The sequence below is a fragment of the Centruroides sculpturatus genome, unplaced genomic scaffold (assembly GCF_000671375.1).
Source record: "Centruroides sculpturatus isolate CEXI.00-Female unplaced genomic scaffold, Cexi_2.0 scaffold558, whole genome shotgun sequence".
In the NCBI taxonomy this organism is placed as follows: domain Eukaryota; kingdom Metazoa; phylum Arthropoda; class Arachnida; order Scorpiones; family Buthidae; genus Centruroides; species Centruroides sculpturatus.
In genome coordinates, this window is record NW_019384839.1 from 329663 (window position 1) to 352154 (window position 22492).

Below are 22492 nucleotides of genomic sequence, written 5' to 3' on the forward strand. Positions count from 1 at the left end.
TTTTTTCCTTTTATATTAATATTTGAAAATATCTATTTTGCTGTCATTTTCAATAATATTCCTCATAAGTTTACAAATAATTAAACTTGAATTTTTAATATTTAATAATATTTACAATAGTTTATATAACATTTTTACATATTTTCTTAGAAAGTATGCAGCTATAAAAGAACAAAACTGAATATAGAAAGAAACTATATTTTAATGATAAGTTCGGAGAAATTTTTAAATAAAAAAATTCTTTTTCGAGTCTATCAGAAAATTTATTTATAAAATCGATACTAGAACAAGAATATAATCAAAGTGCGTATATAAACAGTATTCTTCCAGAAAGAGAGAGAAAGAGAGAGAGAGAGAGAGAGGAAAGCAGAACTTTCTCGACTAATAAAAGCGATTCATTCTTCCGCATTTTTTTCTTTTCTTCTTTTCTTCTGTCGCCTGACTGTGGAAAAACGAAAATAGATAATTTGAAGGGTTCGAGAAGAGGAAACGAAGATACAGTGCCTATCTGACGGCTTGGAAAACTCATTGAGGCTGAAACTCCGACAGATTTCAGGTTAGAACTGGACTTAGCGTTCTGTGAAATTTTTTAATAATTTTCCCTTCGATACACCAGATGGTGGCTGAGACCATGAAAAGGTAGCTTGACTTTTGACAATGTTTGACTTCCAACTTGACAGTATAGTCGATGATGCATGTGTATCTTCTTCTCTATTCCCTATTGAGAAGTTCTGAAATATGAAACTTCACTTTTTTATTTACTAAGAAATATTTCAAAATATTCTATATTCTTTAACAGCCTATTTATTATCAAATTTACCCATTCTATATTTTTCAGTTTATCACGAGAAAAATTCACGATTTTGTCCCAAACATGCGATATTTTGTTACATCGTCTACCCATCCCCTGAAGAAACACAAAGTTTGATCAGTATTTCTTCTTATTTTCAAAGTTTTTCTCGATATTTTACACTTAAAAGTTAATAACATTTAACTTAAATTTACTAAAAGTATCAAATTTTAAATTCTTAATTATTCTTAATTATAACATTTTTAAAAATTACCTAAAAATATTAATAGAATGTATAGGCCTTTAGTAGTATAATTATAAAAATATATTTTTTCACATAATTCTTTTTCTTATTATTTTTTTAAATGTAACTTTTATCTATGAGTACTCCTTATATTAATTTAGCTTTACTTGGAATGACGAAATCAATGTTGGAAAGATGCCGAAGCTTTGTCTCTAGCAAACACACAAGAAAACTACCAAGCTGGATCGGAAAACTATATACAACTGGTAGGAATCTCTATTTTTCTATAAATCCATTAGAGCAAATGATCCAAAAATATTAAAGAACTATAAGCCAAACTTTAACACAATATCATATATTTTTTTTATTGTTTTTTTCCGTTCAGTGTCTATTTATTATTTTTTTATCGTCTTTCTTTTTACAGCATTTTATCGATAACTTGAATGATAGGTTTATCATAGATTTATTATTTAAAGAATTTATCTTAAATTAAGAATAATTACGTTCATCGATGCGCGTAAATATACACTAAAATTATCATTAAGACGATATTAATATGATTTTAGATTGAATTGAATTGCATATCTTCAATCAATCCTTCAAAACTGAAATATTAGAATAAAAAATAGAGACAATTTTTAACAGGAAGAAGGGGGAAAAGGTGGACAATGTTCGATTTTTACATTTTCCAAGAGTTGATTCTGGTAATCGCTGACATTACAAATGTTCTATCTTATGCATATTCCTGCATCATTTTGTCTTTTCCTCTGCGAATTTGGGGCGTATGACGTTTAAAAATAACCTGGAAACGTATATATATTTTTTAACTGTATAAAATTTATTCTTTGGAATGCCTAGCGTTAAGATTAATTATGAAATAAGTAGAAAGACACTCGAAATCAAAGTTTCTGTTGTTAAATAAGTACTTAGGTCAAATATTTAATCACCGACTTGTCTAGTGTAAAATTTGTTGTGCATAAAACGTGATCTTTTGGCAAAACGGCTAATCTTTCCTGTATAGGACGTAACTGGCGGCTGAAACGCCGACTGCAGTGACGATGCCAATTACTCGAAAGAAGTAGCAGACAAAGTAAAAATTCTAACATGTTGGTAATCAAGGCAATAAATAGTAGGAAGACAAAGTCAGGAGTGCTGTATCCAATCAAGCAATGCTTTCTGGGATATTTTCAAGTTGTTCTCCCCGAGGCTCAGCTACGGCATTGATGCCTACTTATTGGCTTTGTTAAAGCCTTAGTTCTTACCGTATCTAACCGAGAACTTACAAGTAGTGCTGTTTCCAAACATATCATGACATATGCCACTTGAACACGTATAGTTTAGTTGTTCTTTTCTTGACCGTAAACATCTTGGGGGTTACTGGGAGAAGAAACATCGATCGAACTTGGAAGAGATTATTATCTAGGATATATCTCTCTATCAAATTTATATTAAAATATTATCTATCTTGAAAGATTATAGATGAAAAATTACATATATAGATAACCTCGGTTGTGATCAGACCGAGTTGACAGATAGTCCACCCTGTAAGTGATAAGGTGAGCTAATACCGTGGACCAAAATGACGGGCAGTGGCGATAATGGTTCTCTCATCATGACAAGGGTAAATAACAGTCAATGATCGGGGATTACACTGCTGACAAATAGTTGTTGGTCGTAAGTAACAAACTTTTTGCACAATCTACAGATGGTTGGATGATACGTTTGTTACCGATGGCTCCTTGGAGGTCTGTTTATCTTGCTGATCGCTCTGCTGATGAGATGATGATGATCTAAGCTCCATTTTGGGAAAAGATACACTGTCGGTGTCGCGCGAGAGATTATTAATGATAATTAAGTTTCGTGAGTGGAATTTAGTATAGCAGTTTTATGTAATTAAACAAAAACGATTCGTTTTTGAATACTTTTGACAACAATCTGCAGTTTTACGATTAACCAGGTTATAATTTTGACTTTGACCGCTTCATAGGTCGGTATTATTGTCATATTGACATACACGCGAGTGTAACAACTGCCAGCAACGACAGAATATGATAGATGTCCACAAGGAATATAGGATAAATGTCAGATGTAGGTGAAGCATGACCACCAAAAGGGAAATTGTTAGAGTATAAGTTTCTGCTCCGTTTCAATTCGGTAAAATTATACTTTAGGAAAACAATAAGACAAATCCCAATTTAAATTACATAGTTATAAACATTTTCATTCAACCATATTGAAAAATGTACGTTCTAGTGGAGAAGATTTTAGCTTCAGGAATAGTTTTTCATTTTCATAATGACAAACATGAAAATTTAAAAACTTGTACCCTAAATGGGTAGTTTCCGATTCGTCGATTGATTCCGCTAAGTTGAATTTAGGAAATTCATCATTTATCTAAAAATTGTTGTTGAAGAGATCGTTCGATGAGGGACGATGGAAAAAATAAAACATCCCTTTAGGTAAAAATACTACTGAATTGTTCAGATCTCTCCTTAGATGGCCCCAAAACGGAATCGTCAGGTGCTTGTTTCTTTTTATATTCCAATGTAATTGTAAGCAGTAAGCGGAATGAAATACGTAGAAAGAATGTCGGCATCTTTTACTCATTCTTTTTTTTCAATCGGTACTAAAGAGATTGGCCTACAGCAAATAAATGATGTTTGGTCCAATGATTGCTATAATTGATATTTCTTTGTTCTTAATAAAGATTATTTCCGATTTTTTTTTTGCTGTGACAATATTTAAATTTTTTAAGATCTATGCTCATCGTTAAACTGCATGAGTATATACCCGTATGATTAGTTATAACCAATTTCAACTAGGAAACGTGGTGCCTTCTTTCACAGCTTTGAAGACAAGTGATTCAAAAATCTTCCTGACTTTGCATTTTTACATTGTCATAATAAAGGTTGTATGTAAAGCACATATATACATCTTTTATGAATGTGAGATACATCAGACTATGAATCCAACGACTTGTTTTATGTTGGACCCCATCTCCGGTTTGACGACATTTGACCCGATGTCTGCTTTTGTCGTAAACTTGAGACGGAAATTAAAGTCTCTCCACAAGCCAACAACCTTACAATATCTAGCAGGCAAATGCCCGTAAAAACGGAGGATGGCTGAGAATACAAATAGGAAGAAAGTTGTTAGACTCGCTACTGATAAACAGTACTTAACCTGAACCCAGTGGAGTGTCAAGTGAACTTTGTTGTGTGTGACATTCCCTGAAGCTGTCCACTTTCTTCTGATGCACTCCTGACAGCTACGCGGTCAATGTCTGTTTCCCTTATATAACATCATAACAGTTAATGCTATATTTAAACTCACGCTACAGATATAAGAAATATATTTACATTAATTAATTGATATTCGCCCGCTTGTAAGGTTGTAAAAGAAAATGTAACAATCGCATCTCGACTGCACCTTACCAGCAAGACACAATCACAGCAGGCAAAGCTATAATGCAAGGGGATAAGAGAAAAGCCGAAACTGGTCTGAAACTTCGGTATGTTTACAGCTGTGACTGCCAGTTGTAGAACCAAGTTATTAATGTCCAGCCGTGAAGCTGTGTTGAGTCGTAGCGAGGTGCACACAGCAACAGCTGCTCCCAGTCCAACTCTAGCGGGTAGACTAACATCGATCCAGCCTCTGGGGTTTGCCGCGACCAGAACAGCTAGAGAGTGACTCACCACACTGGCCAGTCAGCCAACCTAGCAGCGAATAAAGTAGACTCTTTTGTCTGACTAGAAATCCAACTCATAGTGATTATATTGAATCCAGTCTTTTGTCTGCTCCTATAGATCACGTATCGCTTGTCTTTGATTTCAATCACGATCAATCGCCACATGGCCGCTCTTACCCGTCAGATACTATATGTAGCAATTTACAGAGGTTTCGAGATAGCTCATTACAAACGTCAATCGTGACATTTCGACTCTCTCTATATATATATATAAAAAATGAAATAAACTATGCTAAATATATAGCCTATATATATTTATTTTTAAATCTACATGTAAATTCGTGCAGGATGAATTTTTTTCTTCTATCTAATTAATAGCAAACATGCATTACAAATTATATTATCGCATACGAAGTCAATAAAATGGATTCTTTACATAGAACAATCACGCAAATGTCAGCGATCGTTTCATCAAGCAAACAATTAAGCTCAAAGCTTTTCAGACTTTCAGTCAGTCATTTGCGTGATCTTAATGAAAGGTCTTTGTGTGGAAAGCGACAAATCCAGTTGTGGTCGACAGATTCCGGTTTCTGATACCATCCAGCCATTACAGCTTTTTCAAAACATTTTTATTTTGCCAAAAAATAATAATAAATGAATTTACTAATGTACTGTACTTTCTATATAATAAATTTTATTTATAACTAGACATAGGAGTTGTGTTGGGGTTAGTTGCCTGTTGTTGTAGGGATTTTTACAACGGGGGTTATTTAGTGGGATGGCCGTCGCCAACAATAAACTCCACCTACTGTATACAGTTGAACACCCAATGGATTTTATCACACTTCAAACATTACCGACGACACTAGGGGACATCCTGTAACAACAGTTTATTTCTAGCTGCTCTCGGACTCACTAATGGAAAACACCCACTAACGACGTCCGGTGGGGTCTAAATTGTGACCTGAAGCAAGTTACAGCTAGAGATGTTTTGTCCCACAAAAAGTTCCGAACGTGTTTCTCTAATAAACCGCAAGAATGTCTTCATTTCCTTTCTTTTCTTACGCTGTTTACAACTAAAAGCATTTTCTTATAAAACTCTCAAAGCTCTTTGGGAAAAAAGTCTCCCCCAAACAATTTATAACATTGGTGAGAGGTAGTACGCGCAGTCGAATTTTACGCGTAATTGTAGCTAGAACAATGTTCGATTTCTCATTTCATCTTTAAAATCCTTAATTTGTACCTTTCGACGTCGATTATGCAAAGAAAGAGATTTTATTATTCAAAAGATTTAAACATAATTAATTATAATGTAGGTTGGCTTCTTAACTATGAAAAATAATATGCTACTTTTATACATATAAATTAAATCGTTATCAAATTTATTTAACTTATATTAGTTACGATATATAACAAAAATTTTAATATTAATTTCAAAATAAATAATTTTTTCTAATATGAAAGCAAAATTTTAAAAAAAATTTCATACTTATCATTTGGTTTTATATATCAATTCGTTTCGTTTTTTAATAATAATAATAAAGTTTGAATTATGAAGGTTATAAATATACCCGAAAATTATTTAGATGTTAACGCTAATTATATATCGAAATGAAAAAGTTATTTTATCATTTAAAAATAATTCTTTTTTTATTTTTTTAAAGCATCATCCATAAGGTTTAAGAAGCGAATAAAAAAATAATTTCAAAATTTTTGAAATAATGAATAATTTTATAAGTTATAAAATAATCCCAAATACATTTATCAAGTTCATTGGATGCTGTAGCATCAGTTGAAAGAACCGAACAAGAATTGATCAGCTGGCCATCCTTTGTTAATTAGATAGTCTTGCTTCCTTTTCTAGTCCCTGAGGAATGTGTGAAGCGATCGTTGAGAAAACAGCACCTCGATTGCCGGTGCAGGGGAACAGGGGAAGCATCCGAGAGAAACGCAATTTCCTTTTTGGTGAAGAAACAAGAAACTAAGCGCATCCGGAACCAAAAAGCCGCAGCATGTCATTGAAAAGAAGACGTCTGCGCGACAACTCATCCTAATTATTAGGCAATGGTCGACTAAGATATGCTGCACTTTAATTAACATTAAACTGTAGACGAGAGATAAAACTGATGAAGGAAGACAAGATAAACAGCAGAAACATAATCGCAATTCCTGTCTTGATGTTATTACTGTAAGCCTTCTACGTCCGACATAATTGAACAAATGATATCTAACCCACACTTGGTAGTGCTGCCTTGCAGACAAGACATTGCTCCCCTTCTTCTTCCCCCAACTTTCCAATAAGGCTCCGGGGTTTTTAACAAACTTTGGTACAACTTCTTTCGCAATGGTAAAGGTGATAAAAATTAATTAAATCAACACCCTTTCCAATCTCCTGTCCCGTTTCCCCTGTAGTTCATCAACAAAGGTAGAAAAATGATGAGGCCTTGCGCCCAGTCATTATCATCCGTCTGCTGTACATGAACTAATCTAATTTGTATGTCGCTGGGTTGGTATTAAACGTCGGCATAGTGGATGTCGCCTACAGCGCTGCTTGTGTACCTACAGGACAGTTGGACCACTGCCGACTGTTGACATAGGACGTGCCCCGGGCAAAGAACTTCCTCAACTACAATTGAAGACAACACTGCTGACGCTCATCAAGGCTTCCATTAAACTGCTACAGCCTCTGACTTAAAACGATTTTTTCTTCCTCCTTGTTTCGCGCATCTTTCATTAGTGCAAGTCTGCAATTCCTGCCATTTCTTCTTTCTTCTCTTAAGAATTATCATTCGATTAATTAATTAATATTACTCCATTCTTCATCGGAATTATTAAATTAAGATTTCTATAAGGACAGTTGGACCCTGACCAACCAACTTCATAAGATAATTTTTATACGAAAACACCATCTTGTCGAAAGTGGAATGAAAAAGAATTAAAAAGTTTATTTCTAAAAGAAAACATCATCACTTCTAATTAACTTTTTGCTGCTTAATTTTCCAACATGTGTTAATTTTTATCCCTCTCTGACATCTGTGGCCATAAAGCAGAAGCCATCCTTCAGTTTTTACTTTCATTGGCTCACTCTCTCCCCTTACTTTAGATGACAAAAGTTTCTTTAAAACTTCGATCAGAAAGAATATCAATAATTTATTTCGTTTGATTAACAAAGTTTCTTTTAACTTGAAAGTTTGTTAATCAGTCTATATAAATCATTAATTTCTCTTTCTACGTCAATTACAATAGTTTCAGCCCTGTTCAACGCGCTTCACAAAATGGCTGCTTCTTTTCCAATTTGCCTAATTAGAAAATAATGGATTTTGTTTAAGGATTTAAACACAAATTAACGAATTATAAAAAACTCTTATTTATGCAAATCGTCATGAAATTGTTAGTTTACATAAGCATCAAAATTTTCAAAGATTTTTTTCCTATTTCTTATTTTAATTTTATAAGATTTCTTCTTATTTAATGTGCAATCACAATAAGATGCTTTCTGCACAACTTACATTTTTAATCCTTCCGTTTGCTCCGCTGTAGATACGTAGTAAACTCTGTAAAGTGAAGATATCTAGTTGAATATAACCATATTTATTGCAACGGCGTACTTACTAGGATAAAAATTTTAGATATTCCTAATAAAAAGCTTTCTTTCCAAACTAAGTAATAGTCTAACCTCCAGTGCAGTTTAATTACCAAATAAAAGCGTTCCTTCTCTGCAATAGTGCTCACCTTTATAGTTGAAATCTAAAATATATCGAGCGGGGCAGAAGTATTTGGCCAGTTATGCTGTCATTTATAATCCATCAGTAAAAAGAGCCGCATTCTTTTATCAAAAGAGTAATAAATTCGCAAAGACCAAAAAAGACCACCTAGTGTTAAAGAAAAAATATATACTTTTATGTACCAGCAAGACATTGGATTGCATAAAGTCAGATTATGCATTTCTTAAGGGAAAGTATCAGCCATAATAAAAGTGGAGTCTATAGAAGCAACGTTGATCTTGCTATCGACTCAATCAGCCAAACGCTCCAACTGTAGACCGTCTTTTTTGACGATAATGCGACCGTTTGCGTGCCCCAGGCCAGCCCATTCGCTGTGGCACCATTAACCTGTCATCTCCGATAAGAGAGAAGGCGAAGCGACATCGAAGGACCGAGTGCGGAGTGCGGTGAACGAAAGCTGTAACGTTTCTGCCACAAGTCTTATCATCAGAACTCCACCAAGTACAAACCTGTGATTTCTTCGCAGATCTGACATGGTCAGCAATCAAATGGAGTGTTTTCTTTCCTACCATAGACATTTCTGTATACACACAGCCTGCGACTTTTCTTCCAACAGATGTTAGAAATCGAGAAGGTTGTTGAGATCTTTCTACTGCTGGTGTAATGCTTTTTTCTTGTTATTTTTTATCCTACTTTCTTCCTCCTTTCTTTTTACTTATTTTCTTCATTAATAAAATCGAACTGCATAATATTAAAACGCTTATAAGAGAGATGAATAATCTGTTTATCGCTATACTTAACATATTTATATTTATAAAGAAACGATTATGATGAAATATAGCGTAATTTGTTGAATTTACGGAATGAAAGGAAGCCAAGTAACTACATATTTTATGCTGTTGTTTCTTTTCTTTATAGAGAAAAAACTACGATTTTAATTTTTTATCTGTTTTTATGTTTCTACCATATTTTGGATTTACTGTATTTTCACAGCGATTCTTTTAAATCTCAAAAATATTTAATAATAGAAGAAGCGTGTTTGTTAAATATATACAAAATTTTCGCCTATCAAGGTTAAATTTACGCTATTTATTTCGTATTTATGGTTTTATAAAACTACTTTTTATTGTTTACATGACTTATATATAATATTAATAAGTGTTATTATTGTAATGTGTTTATTTAAATTTACCTTTATGTTTAGCGAGCATTTAGCAGGATTTTTAGATAGAAAGAAGTTAAAAATGTTAGAAAAAATAATAATTAAATAAATGAAAGTTTTTTTCTTTAATTGCAGATTTGAAATTTTCAAAATGAGAAATATGAGAAGATTTGTGTGTATTAAGCACGTATGTGCCACATTCGTAAGAAGCGCAGTAGGGGTACAGTACGTGATGCCACCACCACGTGCTGATTGCTCACATGGCCAACCTGTGACGAATCAAGGAGGACGAAACTTAATCATTTACATCTGGATACAATACCCCGAAGTACTTACCTTTATGCGAACTGGGCAATCACTAAACACTGTGGATTCTAAGTTCAGTAATTCTGAACGGTTCTTAGTAGTCTTTGGGGAGGTCACCGAAGCTATTGCAACGCAGTAATGCTTTAAGTGAGGCAGACAGAATGTCTGTGTAATGTCAGTTGGTGCTACTTAATAATGCAACAGACAAAGCCCTTACACCATCCTCGCCAATTATGGAGTCTTCTACCAGTTTCGCTGTCTTGCATAATACATTCAAGTAGGATAGACGAAGAAAGCCATCCTGTTAAATCATTCATTGTAATAGCTCGTATCCCGTCACTTCACTACATGCTGACTGGTGCAATATTTATCCTACGGTTGCCAAAACCATTAACACAGTGTGCGTAAACCAACTGCAGCGGTAGTAGCCAAACAAATAAGATAGAAACACTCCTGCACGGCGCAATTTAGAACATTTCGTTTGCGGAACTTTCCTTCAACCAAAGGAACTACTATTTCTTCCTCCTTTAATATTTTAATAATTATGCCGTATGTACAAAGTGCCGAAAATTGTAGAAATAAACGATAAATTTTACAGGTTTTAGTATAATATCTAAATGTTTTCTTTCTATCGTCAATTAGAAAAATTTCCCTTATTCTTATCGTTAACATTGATTAAATATTGACAAAAACTGAAAAGCATCCTACCTATCTTAACTTCACTCTATAAATTATCGTTTAACTTTTCACTTTTCCTATAAAATAAAGACATTTTCGTCTGCGCTGTCTATTATATTCTCGTTTAGTCTTGATTTTCGAACAAAATCCTCTTAATATCTGTTTATAACGATCGTTTATCTTATACTGTTTTTCTCTTGCAGAATTACAAAGCATCTAAAAATTTCTGTGCAATAATGATGAGAGAGGGGAGAAAAATTTTTCCTCCAGGAAGTTATTAATTACCACGTATTTTCTATTATTGCCTTATATTTCGAAAAAAAAAACAATCAGATGGGTTTAAAATGATCATATATTCTATCAATTATATATAAATTAAAAACAGAATGAAGTCGATATTAAATAATAAAATAAAAATGAAACCTAAATTAAGATTTTTCTGTCGAGACACAACTGCAAAATCTTTATGCTGTGTTCAATGCAAACTAAATTATTAATACAATTTCTCTCCGCTTGCGCGTTATTATTTGGAAAGCGGCTTTTATTACACTCGCTTCTAAAGTTACAAAGATGATAAGGGCACACTCTACAGAAAATGACTCGTTTAAGTGGAACATTAACTCTTAACCAAATCATCCACAATCGATTTATTCCTTTACTAAAGACGTTTTTTAGACAGACATTTTTAGCTGATTGCATGTAGGTGATACATGACTGAGACGCTTGCAGACAAACCAATTTCTCCTCCTTCCATTATGTGACGCCAAGGTTACCGACAGATTCAATATCCTAGCTGGCTTGGTAATGGACCTTCTCCCATGTCCACTGATTACATGTAACCAACCATCTTCGAGGTACAGTTTATCTCTACCAAGACATTCTTTATCAGAAATCTCACGACAAAATACCCCTTCGGCTGTCACCTGGCGTGACTTCTCTTCTTCATGTTTGAATTTTACTTTTATTTGCTGCAACTTTTGTACGAAGCTGAAAAAGCGCGACTTCTGCCCAATCTATTACTTAGTCCGTATTGTTGGAAACGGCTTTAATGAGAGGTAACCAACTACACAAGCGGGACACGAACATTAATTTCCAACTCTTGAAATTAAATTCCTCACACAAAGACTGATGTCGTCCCCGGTAAAGGATAGCAACCACCTTCAATCGTCTATGCTACATAAATACATAAGCATAAATTATAAATCGCGCCGAGTAAGGTTTTTAACTGTATCGAATATTCTGACATAGATTAAATATTGTTTTATTTTAAAGTGCTCTTCGAAAGGTAATCCTCTAGTGTAGCGTCATTTGTTTCTGTGATAAATGTATCAATCAATTTTTTGCAGATTTTGTACGGTTTTAAACGCTCATATTTTATTGTTATCGCAAAATATTAATGCGATGATTTTTAGAAATTTCTATAATAAAGCGTAGCATTTTAGAGAAAACAGAATTCAAAGTATTTTCTTCTCGATTGAATTCGCTTGATATACGTCCTAAAATTTTCTTTTGTAGCTGGAGTGTCCAATAGCCACCCACCAGCGAAACTGTCTCTTCGGCATCCATGATTTACAATCGGTAGTGCTCTAGCAGAGCTGGTATGTCCAAAGGTTGGCCGTAAAGGGCGTCAGATGATGGAAGCAGACCGCCGAGTTTATTGCTGGCAGGACACAAAACCACACGCCATCCGCTGCCTTTACAACCTCGGAGCCCGCAAAGTGCTTGCCCTCTAATCCTCAGTGAAAGGCTTGGGCTGCTTAACGATCGAGTCTTGGCTGGCCGACTTGCTTTTCCGCTGCATTTGCTGTTAGAATTGACGACGGCATCACGTCCACCCTACCACAACTTTTGTCTTGCCTCAATATTACCGGAGAATAACCTCGAGCAGAATGGTTCGTTCATCAAAAAGAAACGTACAACTGCAACCATAAAACCTTGTTTGACCATCTCTGCCTCTCGATAAGTCGAGACGCTAGCTGACTGCCTAGGGACAACTTACCTGTGCACGCTAAGATGGACACCTGCAACAATGACGTCTCTACCGAATTACCTCCATTTTTATTCTTCTAACCAATGATTATCTAATGGCTTCTCTCGGCTTCTTTAATTAGTGGATACTTAAACGATTTTTATCGATCGCATTTTACCCGATCGATCGGCGTAAATCGACTCGTTTATTTTCGATCGCTTTTTAAATTTTTATTTAATTATTTAATTTTACAATTATTAACGATTCTCGCCAAGAGTTGGAAAATTTTCCAAGTTTAATTCAATGTCGAGAATTTTCATAAAGATCTTTTATCCGAGAAAGACACTTCATCTCCAAACGCCGAACGTCTCTCTTGATAAAAATCTTTCGATAACCCTAATTGCCGAAAAATGCGAACTTGTTCCATGTCAAAAGCGAGAATAAATGGCAAAGAAATCTTTAAAAGAATATACTGTTAATAAAACATTAAAAAAGCCTCCTTTCGTCACAAATCCCATCCACTCGAAAGGCTAGAGCAGAAAATCCGAACAATTCTTCTTTTCAAACTACCCACAGGATACTATGTTAAGAAAGTGAAGAAATGCAGATAATAAAAAATAACTGGACTAAAAACTGTCTCTCTTACCATCAATTCTGTATTATCTTACTATACAAGAATGACTATAAGGAATGGTGATTTTTTACTCCCCAACCGGTTATTCGTACGAAAATGCAATGGCTGAACTTCTAGCCTCCATCCAATGACAAATGGCAGTTACAGACATCAGATCTTGCTCCACTAATATGCCTTGATCGGCATCGCGCGACCATTAGCGCAGCTCTAGCGATCTTCAAATTTGATTTGAACTGATGGCCCAAGTAGTGACGGCTTTGACGATGGAAATGGAATAGACAGTATACAGCCACTCATTTTCACAGCCTGTGCCAGTTTGTCTCACTCACTGTTACAGATCCTCTTCGTTCTGGTCGCACAAATGGCGAATTTCTGTAAACAATTTATTAGTTACAGCCAACTGAATGCCAGTAACACTATGACATCAAACACTGGCCTTTTAGTTTCTTGATGGAATTTCAAATACATCGTTCTAAAGAGGATTAAATAAAATAGTCTCTTAATGCTCTTTAAGCCAATTGAACATTTTTTCCTATCAAATTCCTTATATATATTATCTGCATTATTAATCTTTTTTGAAAAATTAACTATTATTATCGTTATCTTTAAACTTATTCAGACTTTAAATAAATTAATTAGCCGATAATTCCAGATTTTTAAATCTTTTTATGATTTTTAGTTAACGGCTCGATCGATCTGTTTATCTAATTAAAAACAATATACATAAAAATTATTTATATTTCAAAAAAATAATAATTAAATAAATGAAAGTTTTTTTCTTTAATTGCAGATTTGAAATTTTCAAAATGAGAAATATGAGAAGATTTGTGTGTATTAAGCACGTATGTGCCACATTCGTAAGAAGCGCAGTAGGGGTACAGTACGTGATGCCACCACCACGTGCTGATTGCTCACATGGCCAACCTGTGACGAATCAAGGAGGACGAAACTTAATCATTTACATCTGGATACAATACCCCGAAGTACTTACCTTTATGCGAACTGGGCAATCACTAAACACTGTGGATTCTAAGTTCAGTAATTCTGAACGGTTCTTAGTAGTCTTTGGGGAGGTCACCGAAGCTATTGCAACGCAGTAATGCTTTAAGTGAGGCAGACAGAATGTCTGTGTAATGTCAGTTGGTGCTACTTAATAATGCAACAGACAAAGCCCTTACACCATCCTCGCCAATTATGGAGTCTTCTACCAGTTTCGCTGTCTTGCATAATACATTCAAGTAGGATAGACGAAGAAAGCCATCCTGTTAAATCATTCATTGTAATAGCTCGTATCCCGTCACTTCACTACATGCTGACTGGTGCAATATTTATCCTACGGTTGCCAAAACCATTAACACAGTGTGCGTAAACCAACTGCAGCGGTAGTAGCCAAACAAATAAGATAGAAACACTCCTGCACGGCGCAATTTAGAACATTTCGTTTGCGGAACTTTCCTTCAACCAAAGGAACTACTATTTCTTCCTCCTTTAATATTTTAATAATTATGCCGTATGTACAAAGTGCCGAAAATTGTAGAAATAAACGATAAATTTTACAGGTTTTAGTATAATATCTAAATGTTTTCTTTCTATCGTCAATTAGAAAAATTTCCCTTATTCTTATCGTTAACATTGATTAAATATTGACAAAAACTGAAAAGCATCCTACCTATCTTAACTTCACTCTATAAATTATCGTTTAACTTTTCACTTTTCCTATAAAATAAAGACATTTTCGTCTGCGCTGTCTATTATATTCTCGTTTAGTCTTGATTTTCGAACAAAATCCTCTTAATATCTGTTTATAACGATCGTTTATCTTATACTGTTTTTCTCTTGCAGAATTACAAAGCATCTAAAAATTTCTGTGCAATAATGATGAGAGAGGGGAGAAAAATTTTTCCTCCAGGAAGTTATTAATTACCAGGTATTTTCTATTATTGCCTTATATTTCGAAAAAAAAAACAATCAGATGGGTTTAAAATGATCATATATTCTATCAATTATATATAAATTAAAAACAGAATGAAGTCGATATTAAATAATAAAATAAAAATGAAACCTAAATTAAGATTTTTCTGTCGAGACACAACTGCAAAATCTTTATGCTGTGTTCAATGCAAACTAAATTATTAATACAATTTCTCTCCGCTTGCGCGTTATTATTTGGAAAGCGGCTTTTATTACACTCGCTTCTAAAGTTACAAAGATGATAAGGGCACACTCTACAGAAAATGACTCGTTTAAGTGGAACATTAACTCTTAACCAAATCATCCACAATCGATTTATTCCTTTACTAAAGACGTTTTTTAGACAGACATTTTTAGCTGATTGCATGTAGGTGATACATGACTGAGACGCTTGCAGACAAACCAATTTCTCCTCCTTCCATTATGTGACGCCAAGGTTACCGACAGATTCAATATCCTAGCTGGCTTGGTAATGGACCTTCTCCCATGTCCACTGATTACATGTAACCAACCATCTTCGAGGTACAGTTTATCTCTACCAAGACATTCTTTATCAGAAATCTCACGACAAAATACCCCTTCGGCTGTCACCTGGCGTGACTTCTCTTCTTCATGTTTGAATTTTACTTTTATTTGCTGCAACTTTTGTACGAAGCTGAAAAAGCGCGACTTCTGCCCAATCTATTACTTAGTCCGTATTGTTGGAAACGGCTTTAATGAGAGGTAACCAACTACACAAGCGGGACACGAACATTAATTTCCAACTCTTGAAATTAAATTCCTCACACAAAGACTGATGTCGTCCCCGGTAAAGGATAGCAACCACCTTCAATCGTCTATGCTACATAAATACATAAGCATAAATTATAAATCGCGCCGAGTAAGGTTTTTAACTGTATCGAATATTCTGACATAGATTAAATATTGTTTTATTTTAAAGTGCTCTTCGAAAGGTAATCCTCTAGTGTAGCGTCATTTGTTTCTGTGATAAATGTATCAATCAATTTTTTGCAGATTTTGTACGGTTTTAAACGCTCATATTTTATTGTTATCGCAAAATATTAATGCGATGATTTTTAGAAATTTCTATAATAAAGCGTAGCATTTTAGAGAAAACAGAATTCAAAGTATTTTCTTCTCGATTGAATTCGCTTGATATACGTCCTAAAATTTTCTTTTGTAGCTGGAGTGTCCAATAGCCACCCACCAGCGAAACTGTCTCTTCGGCATCCATGATTTACAATCGGTAGTGCTCTAGCAGAGCTGGTATGTCCAAAGGTTGGCCGTAAAGGGCGTCAGATGATGGAAGCAGACCGCCGAGTTTATTGCTGGCAGGACACAAAACCACACGCCATCCGCTGCCTTTACAACCTCGGAGCCCGCAAAGTGCTTGCCCTCTAATCCTCAGTGAAAGGCTTGGGCTGCTTAACGATCGAGTCTTGGCTGGCCGACTTGCTTTTCCGCTGCATTTGCTGTTAGAATTGACGACGGCATCACGTCCACCCTACCACAACTTTTGTCTTGCCTCAATATTACCGGAGAATAACCTCGAGCAGAATGGTTCGTTCATCAAAAAGAAACGTACAACTGCAACCATAAAACCTTGTTTGACCATCTCTGCCTCTCGATAAGTCGAGACGCTAGCTGACTGCCTAGGGACAACTTACCTGTGCACGCTAAGATGGACACCTGCAACAATGACGTCTCTACCGAATTACCTCCATTTTTATTCTTCTAACCAATGATTATCTAATGGCTTCTCTCGGCTTCTTTAATTAGTGGATACTTAAACGATTTTTATCGATCGCATTTTACCCGATCGATCGGCGTAAATCGACTCGTTTATTTTCGATCGCTTTTTAAATTTTTATTTAATTATTTAATTTTACAATTATTAACGATTCTCGCCAAGAGTTGGAAAATTTTCCAAGTTTAATTCAATGTCGAGAATTTTCATAAAGATCTTTTATCCGAGAAAGACACTTCATCTCCAAACGCCGAACGTCTCTCTTGATAAAAATCTTTCGATAACCCTAATTGCCGAAAAATGCGAACTTGTTCCATGTCAAAAGCGAGAATAAATGGCAAAGAAATCTTTAAAAGAATATACTGTTAATAAAACATTAAAAAAGCCTCCTTTCGTCACAAATCCCATCCACTCGAAAGGCTAGAGCAGAAAATCCGAACAATTCTTCTTTTCAAACTACCCACAGGATACTATGTTAAGAAAGTGAAGAAATGCAGATAATAAAAAATAACTGGACTAAAAACTGTCTCTCTTACCATCAATTCTGTATTATCTTACTATACAAGAATGACTATAAGGAATGGTGATTTTTTACTCCCCAACCGGTTATTCGTACGAAAATGCAATGGCTGAACTTCTAGCCTCCATCCAATGACAAATGGCAGTTACAGACATCAGATCTTGCTCCACTAATATGCCTTGATCGGCATCGCGCGACCATTAGCGCAGCTCTAGCGATCTTCAAATTTGATTTGAACTGATGGCCCAAGTAGTGACGGCTTTGACGATGGAAATGGAATAGACAGTATACAGCCACTCATTTTCACAGCCTGTGCCAGTTTGTCTCACTCACTGTTACAGATCCTCTTCGTTCTGGTCGCACAAATGGCGAATTTCTGTAAACAATTTATTAGTTACAGCCAACTGAATGCCAGTAACACTATGACATCAAACACTGGCCTTTTAGTTTCTTGATGGAATTTCAAATACATCGTTCTAAAGAGGATTAAATAAAATAGTCTCTTAATGCTCTTTAAGCCAATTGAACATTTTTTCCTATCAAATTCCTTATATATATTATCTGCATTATTAATCTTTTTTGAAAAATTAACTATTATTATCGTTATCTTTAAACTTATTCAGACTTTAAATAAATTAATTAGCCGATAATTCCAGATTTTTAAATCTTTTTATGATTTTTAGTTAACGGCTCGATCGATCTGTTTATCTAATTAAAAACAATATACATAAAAATTATTTATATTTCAAAAAAATAATAATTACTAGAATTATTTTTAGTTTTAGTACAATTTTAAAATATATTTTGCTCTTATTGAACGTGGAAGAAGGGGAAAAAATAAAAAAATAAAGTTGAAAATCTTAAAAAAAAGTCAAACAACTAAATTACGAATAAAAAAACAAATCAAATAACTGCAAACACAATATAATCGACTGCATTCTCTATTTTTGTGTAAGTTTTATTTTGGACACTCCCCGTAACGAATGCATTGGGGACCGAAAAAATATCCTCGATAAAAAAATATAAAACTGGAGAATATGTAAAAATCTCCCATGTGTGTGTGGTCAGAATGACTATAAAACACGATACTATGAAATCTTCGACCATCAGAAAGAGAACAGTGATCTTTCTTGACAGCACTCTACATCTTAGGTGATAAGATCTGCTAGAGAGAATGATGTGATTTCTCTCTACTCTACACAACTATTGTCACATGGAACCAATGCCACTCTCCCTAACTTAGAATCGATTTTAGACATGACCCCAAGGGAGACACGAAGCAACGTGACCTTCTGTCTTTTAATACCTTCAAAGTTTGATAGAAAAAGGTCTTTTTTACCTAATTTTTTCCAGCCGTCTGACTTTCTATTCTACCACCCTTATCACCAGACACCGCAGCTTGGGGCTGAGGGTATGTTACGGTCTACCAGAGACCAAGAATGAACGCCATATCGACCACTCGGTCCCTGTGGATCCCTTCCCTGACTCATCGTCCACGCATTAGTGGACACCGAGCATCGACGCTGCTTTACGTGATCAAGTTTTAGGGCTGGCAACTTTGTCGAGTGTTAGGATAGTGAGTCATAGAGTATATGGATTTATTATATTACGAGTCGGTACGTTTGCAGTTTAGATCTCTTAAGAGCACTCTATCTGCAGCGTTTTTGTAAGTCGGAGAGTGCTGCTGATTAAAATATACTGTTCAAATTCACGCTATATACCCGGAGAAGTTTTAAAAGACCTTATAGGGTCTATATATCCAAAAGAAAGTTTTATCACTTTGCATGGATTGATGGTTTTTGCTATATACAGTATATATATATATATATATATCGTCGAAAGTTTAAACGGAGATTTAAAGCGGGCTTAGATAGACTGAATGGATTAGTCGTGCATAGCTATCTTGTTTACACTGGCTGAATCCTGATCTTTTTCAATAAAAAAAAGTATTGAATATGCTAAAAGAAAACAAGAAAAATCTACATAAGAACATTTCGAGCAAGTCAATTTTGTCGTGCAAGTAGTTGTCGAAATCTGCCTATCAGTCGAAAAAAGACGTCTCAGTGAAACTTTCCCGTATTTGTTGATATTCCAAATAAAAGTAGCTGTTTCAATATTCGAGTTGACTCTTGTAAATAGATACACGGTTGCTCTCTGGTCATCTGCACCGACTTCGAAAAAGGAATCTGCCTTTCTCTCTCTTCTGTGTGTCCTGCTCCGAGCACTAAGTTTATTCCCTATTGGAGCTGCCAGCCTTAGCCATTTCTGTTTAGTCTCACTCTACCATGCACACTGACTTCTGAATACTTCTTGTGTCGGATTGATGGGAGGATATACCGACTTCTATCCAACGGACACAACGTAAGAGTTTGCCGTCTTTCTGAGCCGCATCAAATCCTCGGGAAATGAAAGCTGCCAGCAAATCCCTTCTGAGAATGGTCGAGTCCCTTGGCAATGTGTCGATCACTTTCCACAAGTTGAACTAGGGAGAGGAGATTACGATCATCCCTCGAGATTAGGAATAGAAGTCTCCGCAGAAATGAACCGAATGTCATTGGAGACAGTGCAGTTTTAACTCCCTCCGAGAGTTGACTTGAGAACTTACTTTTGTGTGTTACCGACAGGTCACTAAGGTCATTTTGCGAAGGGATTAAATACGGTCTAGCGGTGTGAAGAGGGCTTTACTTATCAATTACTCACTCTTCGATCCGATGCAGCAGCTGAGACCGGATAACTAACCATTCTCGACAGTTACAATATATAAAATAATAATTCCTACTTTAAATATTATCATTATTCAAACTTATACACAAAAATCCTTTACATATTTATTAAATATTACGAAATATTTTTTTATATGATTTAACGAATTTTAGCGATTCCCACGCTTAAAAATTGATTGTATACAAATAAGTAAAATGATATCACGCTAACTTTTTGTGCTTTTTAAATATAATGAATCAGTTCAAATACATAATTTCGGAGGCAGCTGATGGGGGTGGCGGAGGTGCGCACAATAGAATGTCATCTGGCGTAGAGCGGCAGCTGCACCCGACTAACCCATTGTGTGTCATGTCTGCATTCATTGTGTCTACGGAAGGGACGCTTGATAAATTATAGCAGCCAATAATATAAGGACCCTTATTATTGCACTTTCCCGAGGGGGGAATGCCACGTGTTCTGATTTTGTCTGGATTGGGGGAACCGTTTTTTGGTGTACGCTTCGGGAAAAATGTTCCCGGTTGTGGCTAACCTTACCCACAGGATTCGAGAACACACTCGAAAAACTTACATTTTTCTCGTTTTAAAAATTTCATTATTTATTAAGTACGAGTTTTGATACATTTAGAAGCATCCTCCCGTTTGTCATCGTAATAGTTCTTGGATGTAATTTCGATTCAAAAAGCGTTTCAGTCTTTTAGAACGTGTTTAAATTTTTAAATAAATTCTAACTCTCTCGATAATCTAAACATTGACTTTTATAAATTTTTGTCATTAATCTTGAACAGGATTTTATCGTTCGTGAATAAACAGAGTGCCATCATATTCTGTAACTCGGATACTCCGTAACTATTAAGAATATCAATAAAAGTGAATCTTAGGTCCCAATCCACCAAAATAACAGTGATTGGACGTAATAGAGTCAAGAAGCCGAGCCAGTCGTAAAACATAATTTATCAAAAATTGTCTTTCTCTCTTCACTTGGCTCAAGGGAAAGTTGTGAGGGGGTATATCGGATCATTGTTGCTATAGCAACATCCGACGTAACAGCTGTGGCTAAGCGTTAAATAGATGGCAGTGTTTGAGACGTAATGTCCTACTTAATGTCGTATTGATTCTATTTGATAGAGTTTCAGTGGTGACAATTGCATTTATCATATCTTCAAGCGATACTCACTAAATATACAGTCTCAATTCAGTATACCCCATTCATCGGATTTTGATGAGGGAAATTCAGATATAGAAATCCCTATTCGAAAAATCATAATAAGATAGTATCGTCATCAATGTGTAAGGTAGGCAAAGACAAATGACCATCCGAGCCGTAAAAACTTCAGCTAAAGGGGAAAAAAATGACATAAATCGCGTTTTTATGACCCAACCTATAAATTAATTTTTAAAAGTCAAGTTTCCTCCTTCATAGACTACTAGAGAAGTGTTGCATTAGGCTTTCCGTTATGAAAGAACACGCGATTTTCCTAAATACTAACTTTCGTAACTGAATAGAGAGTGTTAAGAGTCGTTTTCTGTCAGTGATTTCGGTATAAAGGTTTGCAAAAGAATCGAAAATAAAGGATGATACTCTTCTTTCAATTAAAATAAATTTCCGAAGAGAGAAAGAATACGATTCAATAGGAAAGAAAGAATATAAATCCGTAAAATCTGTGGTCTTTATTCTTAAAAACAAGCCATGGAGAGCACAAGAGGTAAACTGTTGAATTAATCCCAGTCGAGCCACACTTTTCTCTCACTTATTGATTTGTTTCCATCGGAATAAGTGGAAGCACAGATCGTATGCATCAATTTCCTGGCAGCATCGCTGTTGCTGCACGCTTGTGTGGCGATCAAACCAAACCCGGTCTAGCTTTGACACAATCTAAACCAGTTCTCTTCTAGGAGTTGACAGCAGCTTTTTGACCGAATCGAATACAAAACGATTGGTTTAGTAACAGACTTGTCTGTAAATTATTTACAAAAATTCCACCACTTCTCTAGAGTGTTTTTCTTTCTTGCTCTCTGACTACTCGGATGTTACGAGATAAGTGATTTCGCAATGGAAAAAAAGGAGCATTTTTATTACTGTTACTACTAAAATTAAAAATCTTTTATATATCTTTAATTAGATTTAAAAACGTTTTATTTTTTAAATAGAATTATATATAGGTCAATATGTATTTAATCTTTATTAATTATTAATCGAGAGTGTATGACCTAATGATATCGTTTCTTAAACTGGTAATTATCTTTTGATAAATCGCCAGAAATTGAATTGATAAAATGTTAAATTGATTTTGATTTTTATGACTTCAAATCTGAAGAAAATGGTTGTAGTTTTAC

General features: G+C 34.9%; 1 long non-coding RNA gene across 1 annotated transcript; it reads left to right on the top strand.

Moving 5' to 3' along the window:
• The first annotated feature begins 202 nt into the window (after nucleotides 1-202).
• LOC111630282 lies at nucleotides 203-10488 on the top strand. The gene is made up of 4 exons (XR_002757488.1): nucleotides 203-556; nucleotides 839-922; nucleotides 1196-1300; nucleotides 9745-10488. It is a non-coding gene; the product is annotated as an uncharacterized LOC111630282 (long non-coding RNA).
• Nucleotides 10489-22492: the final 12004 nt, after the last annotated feature.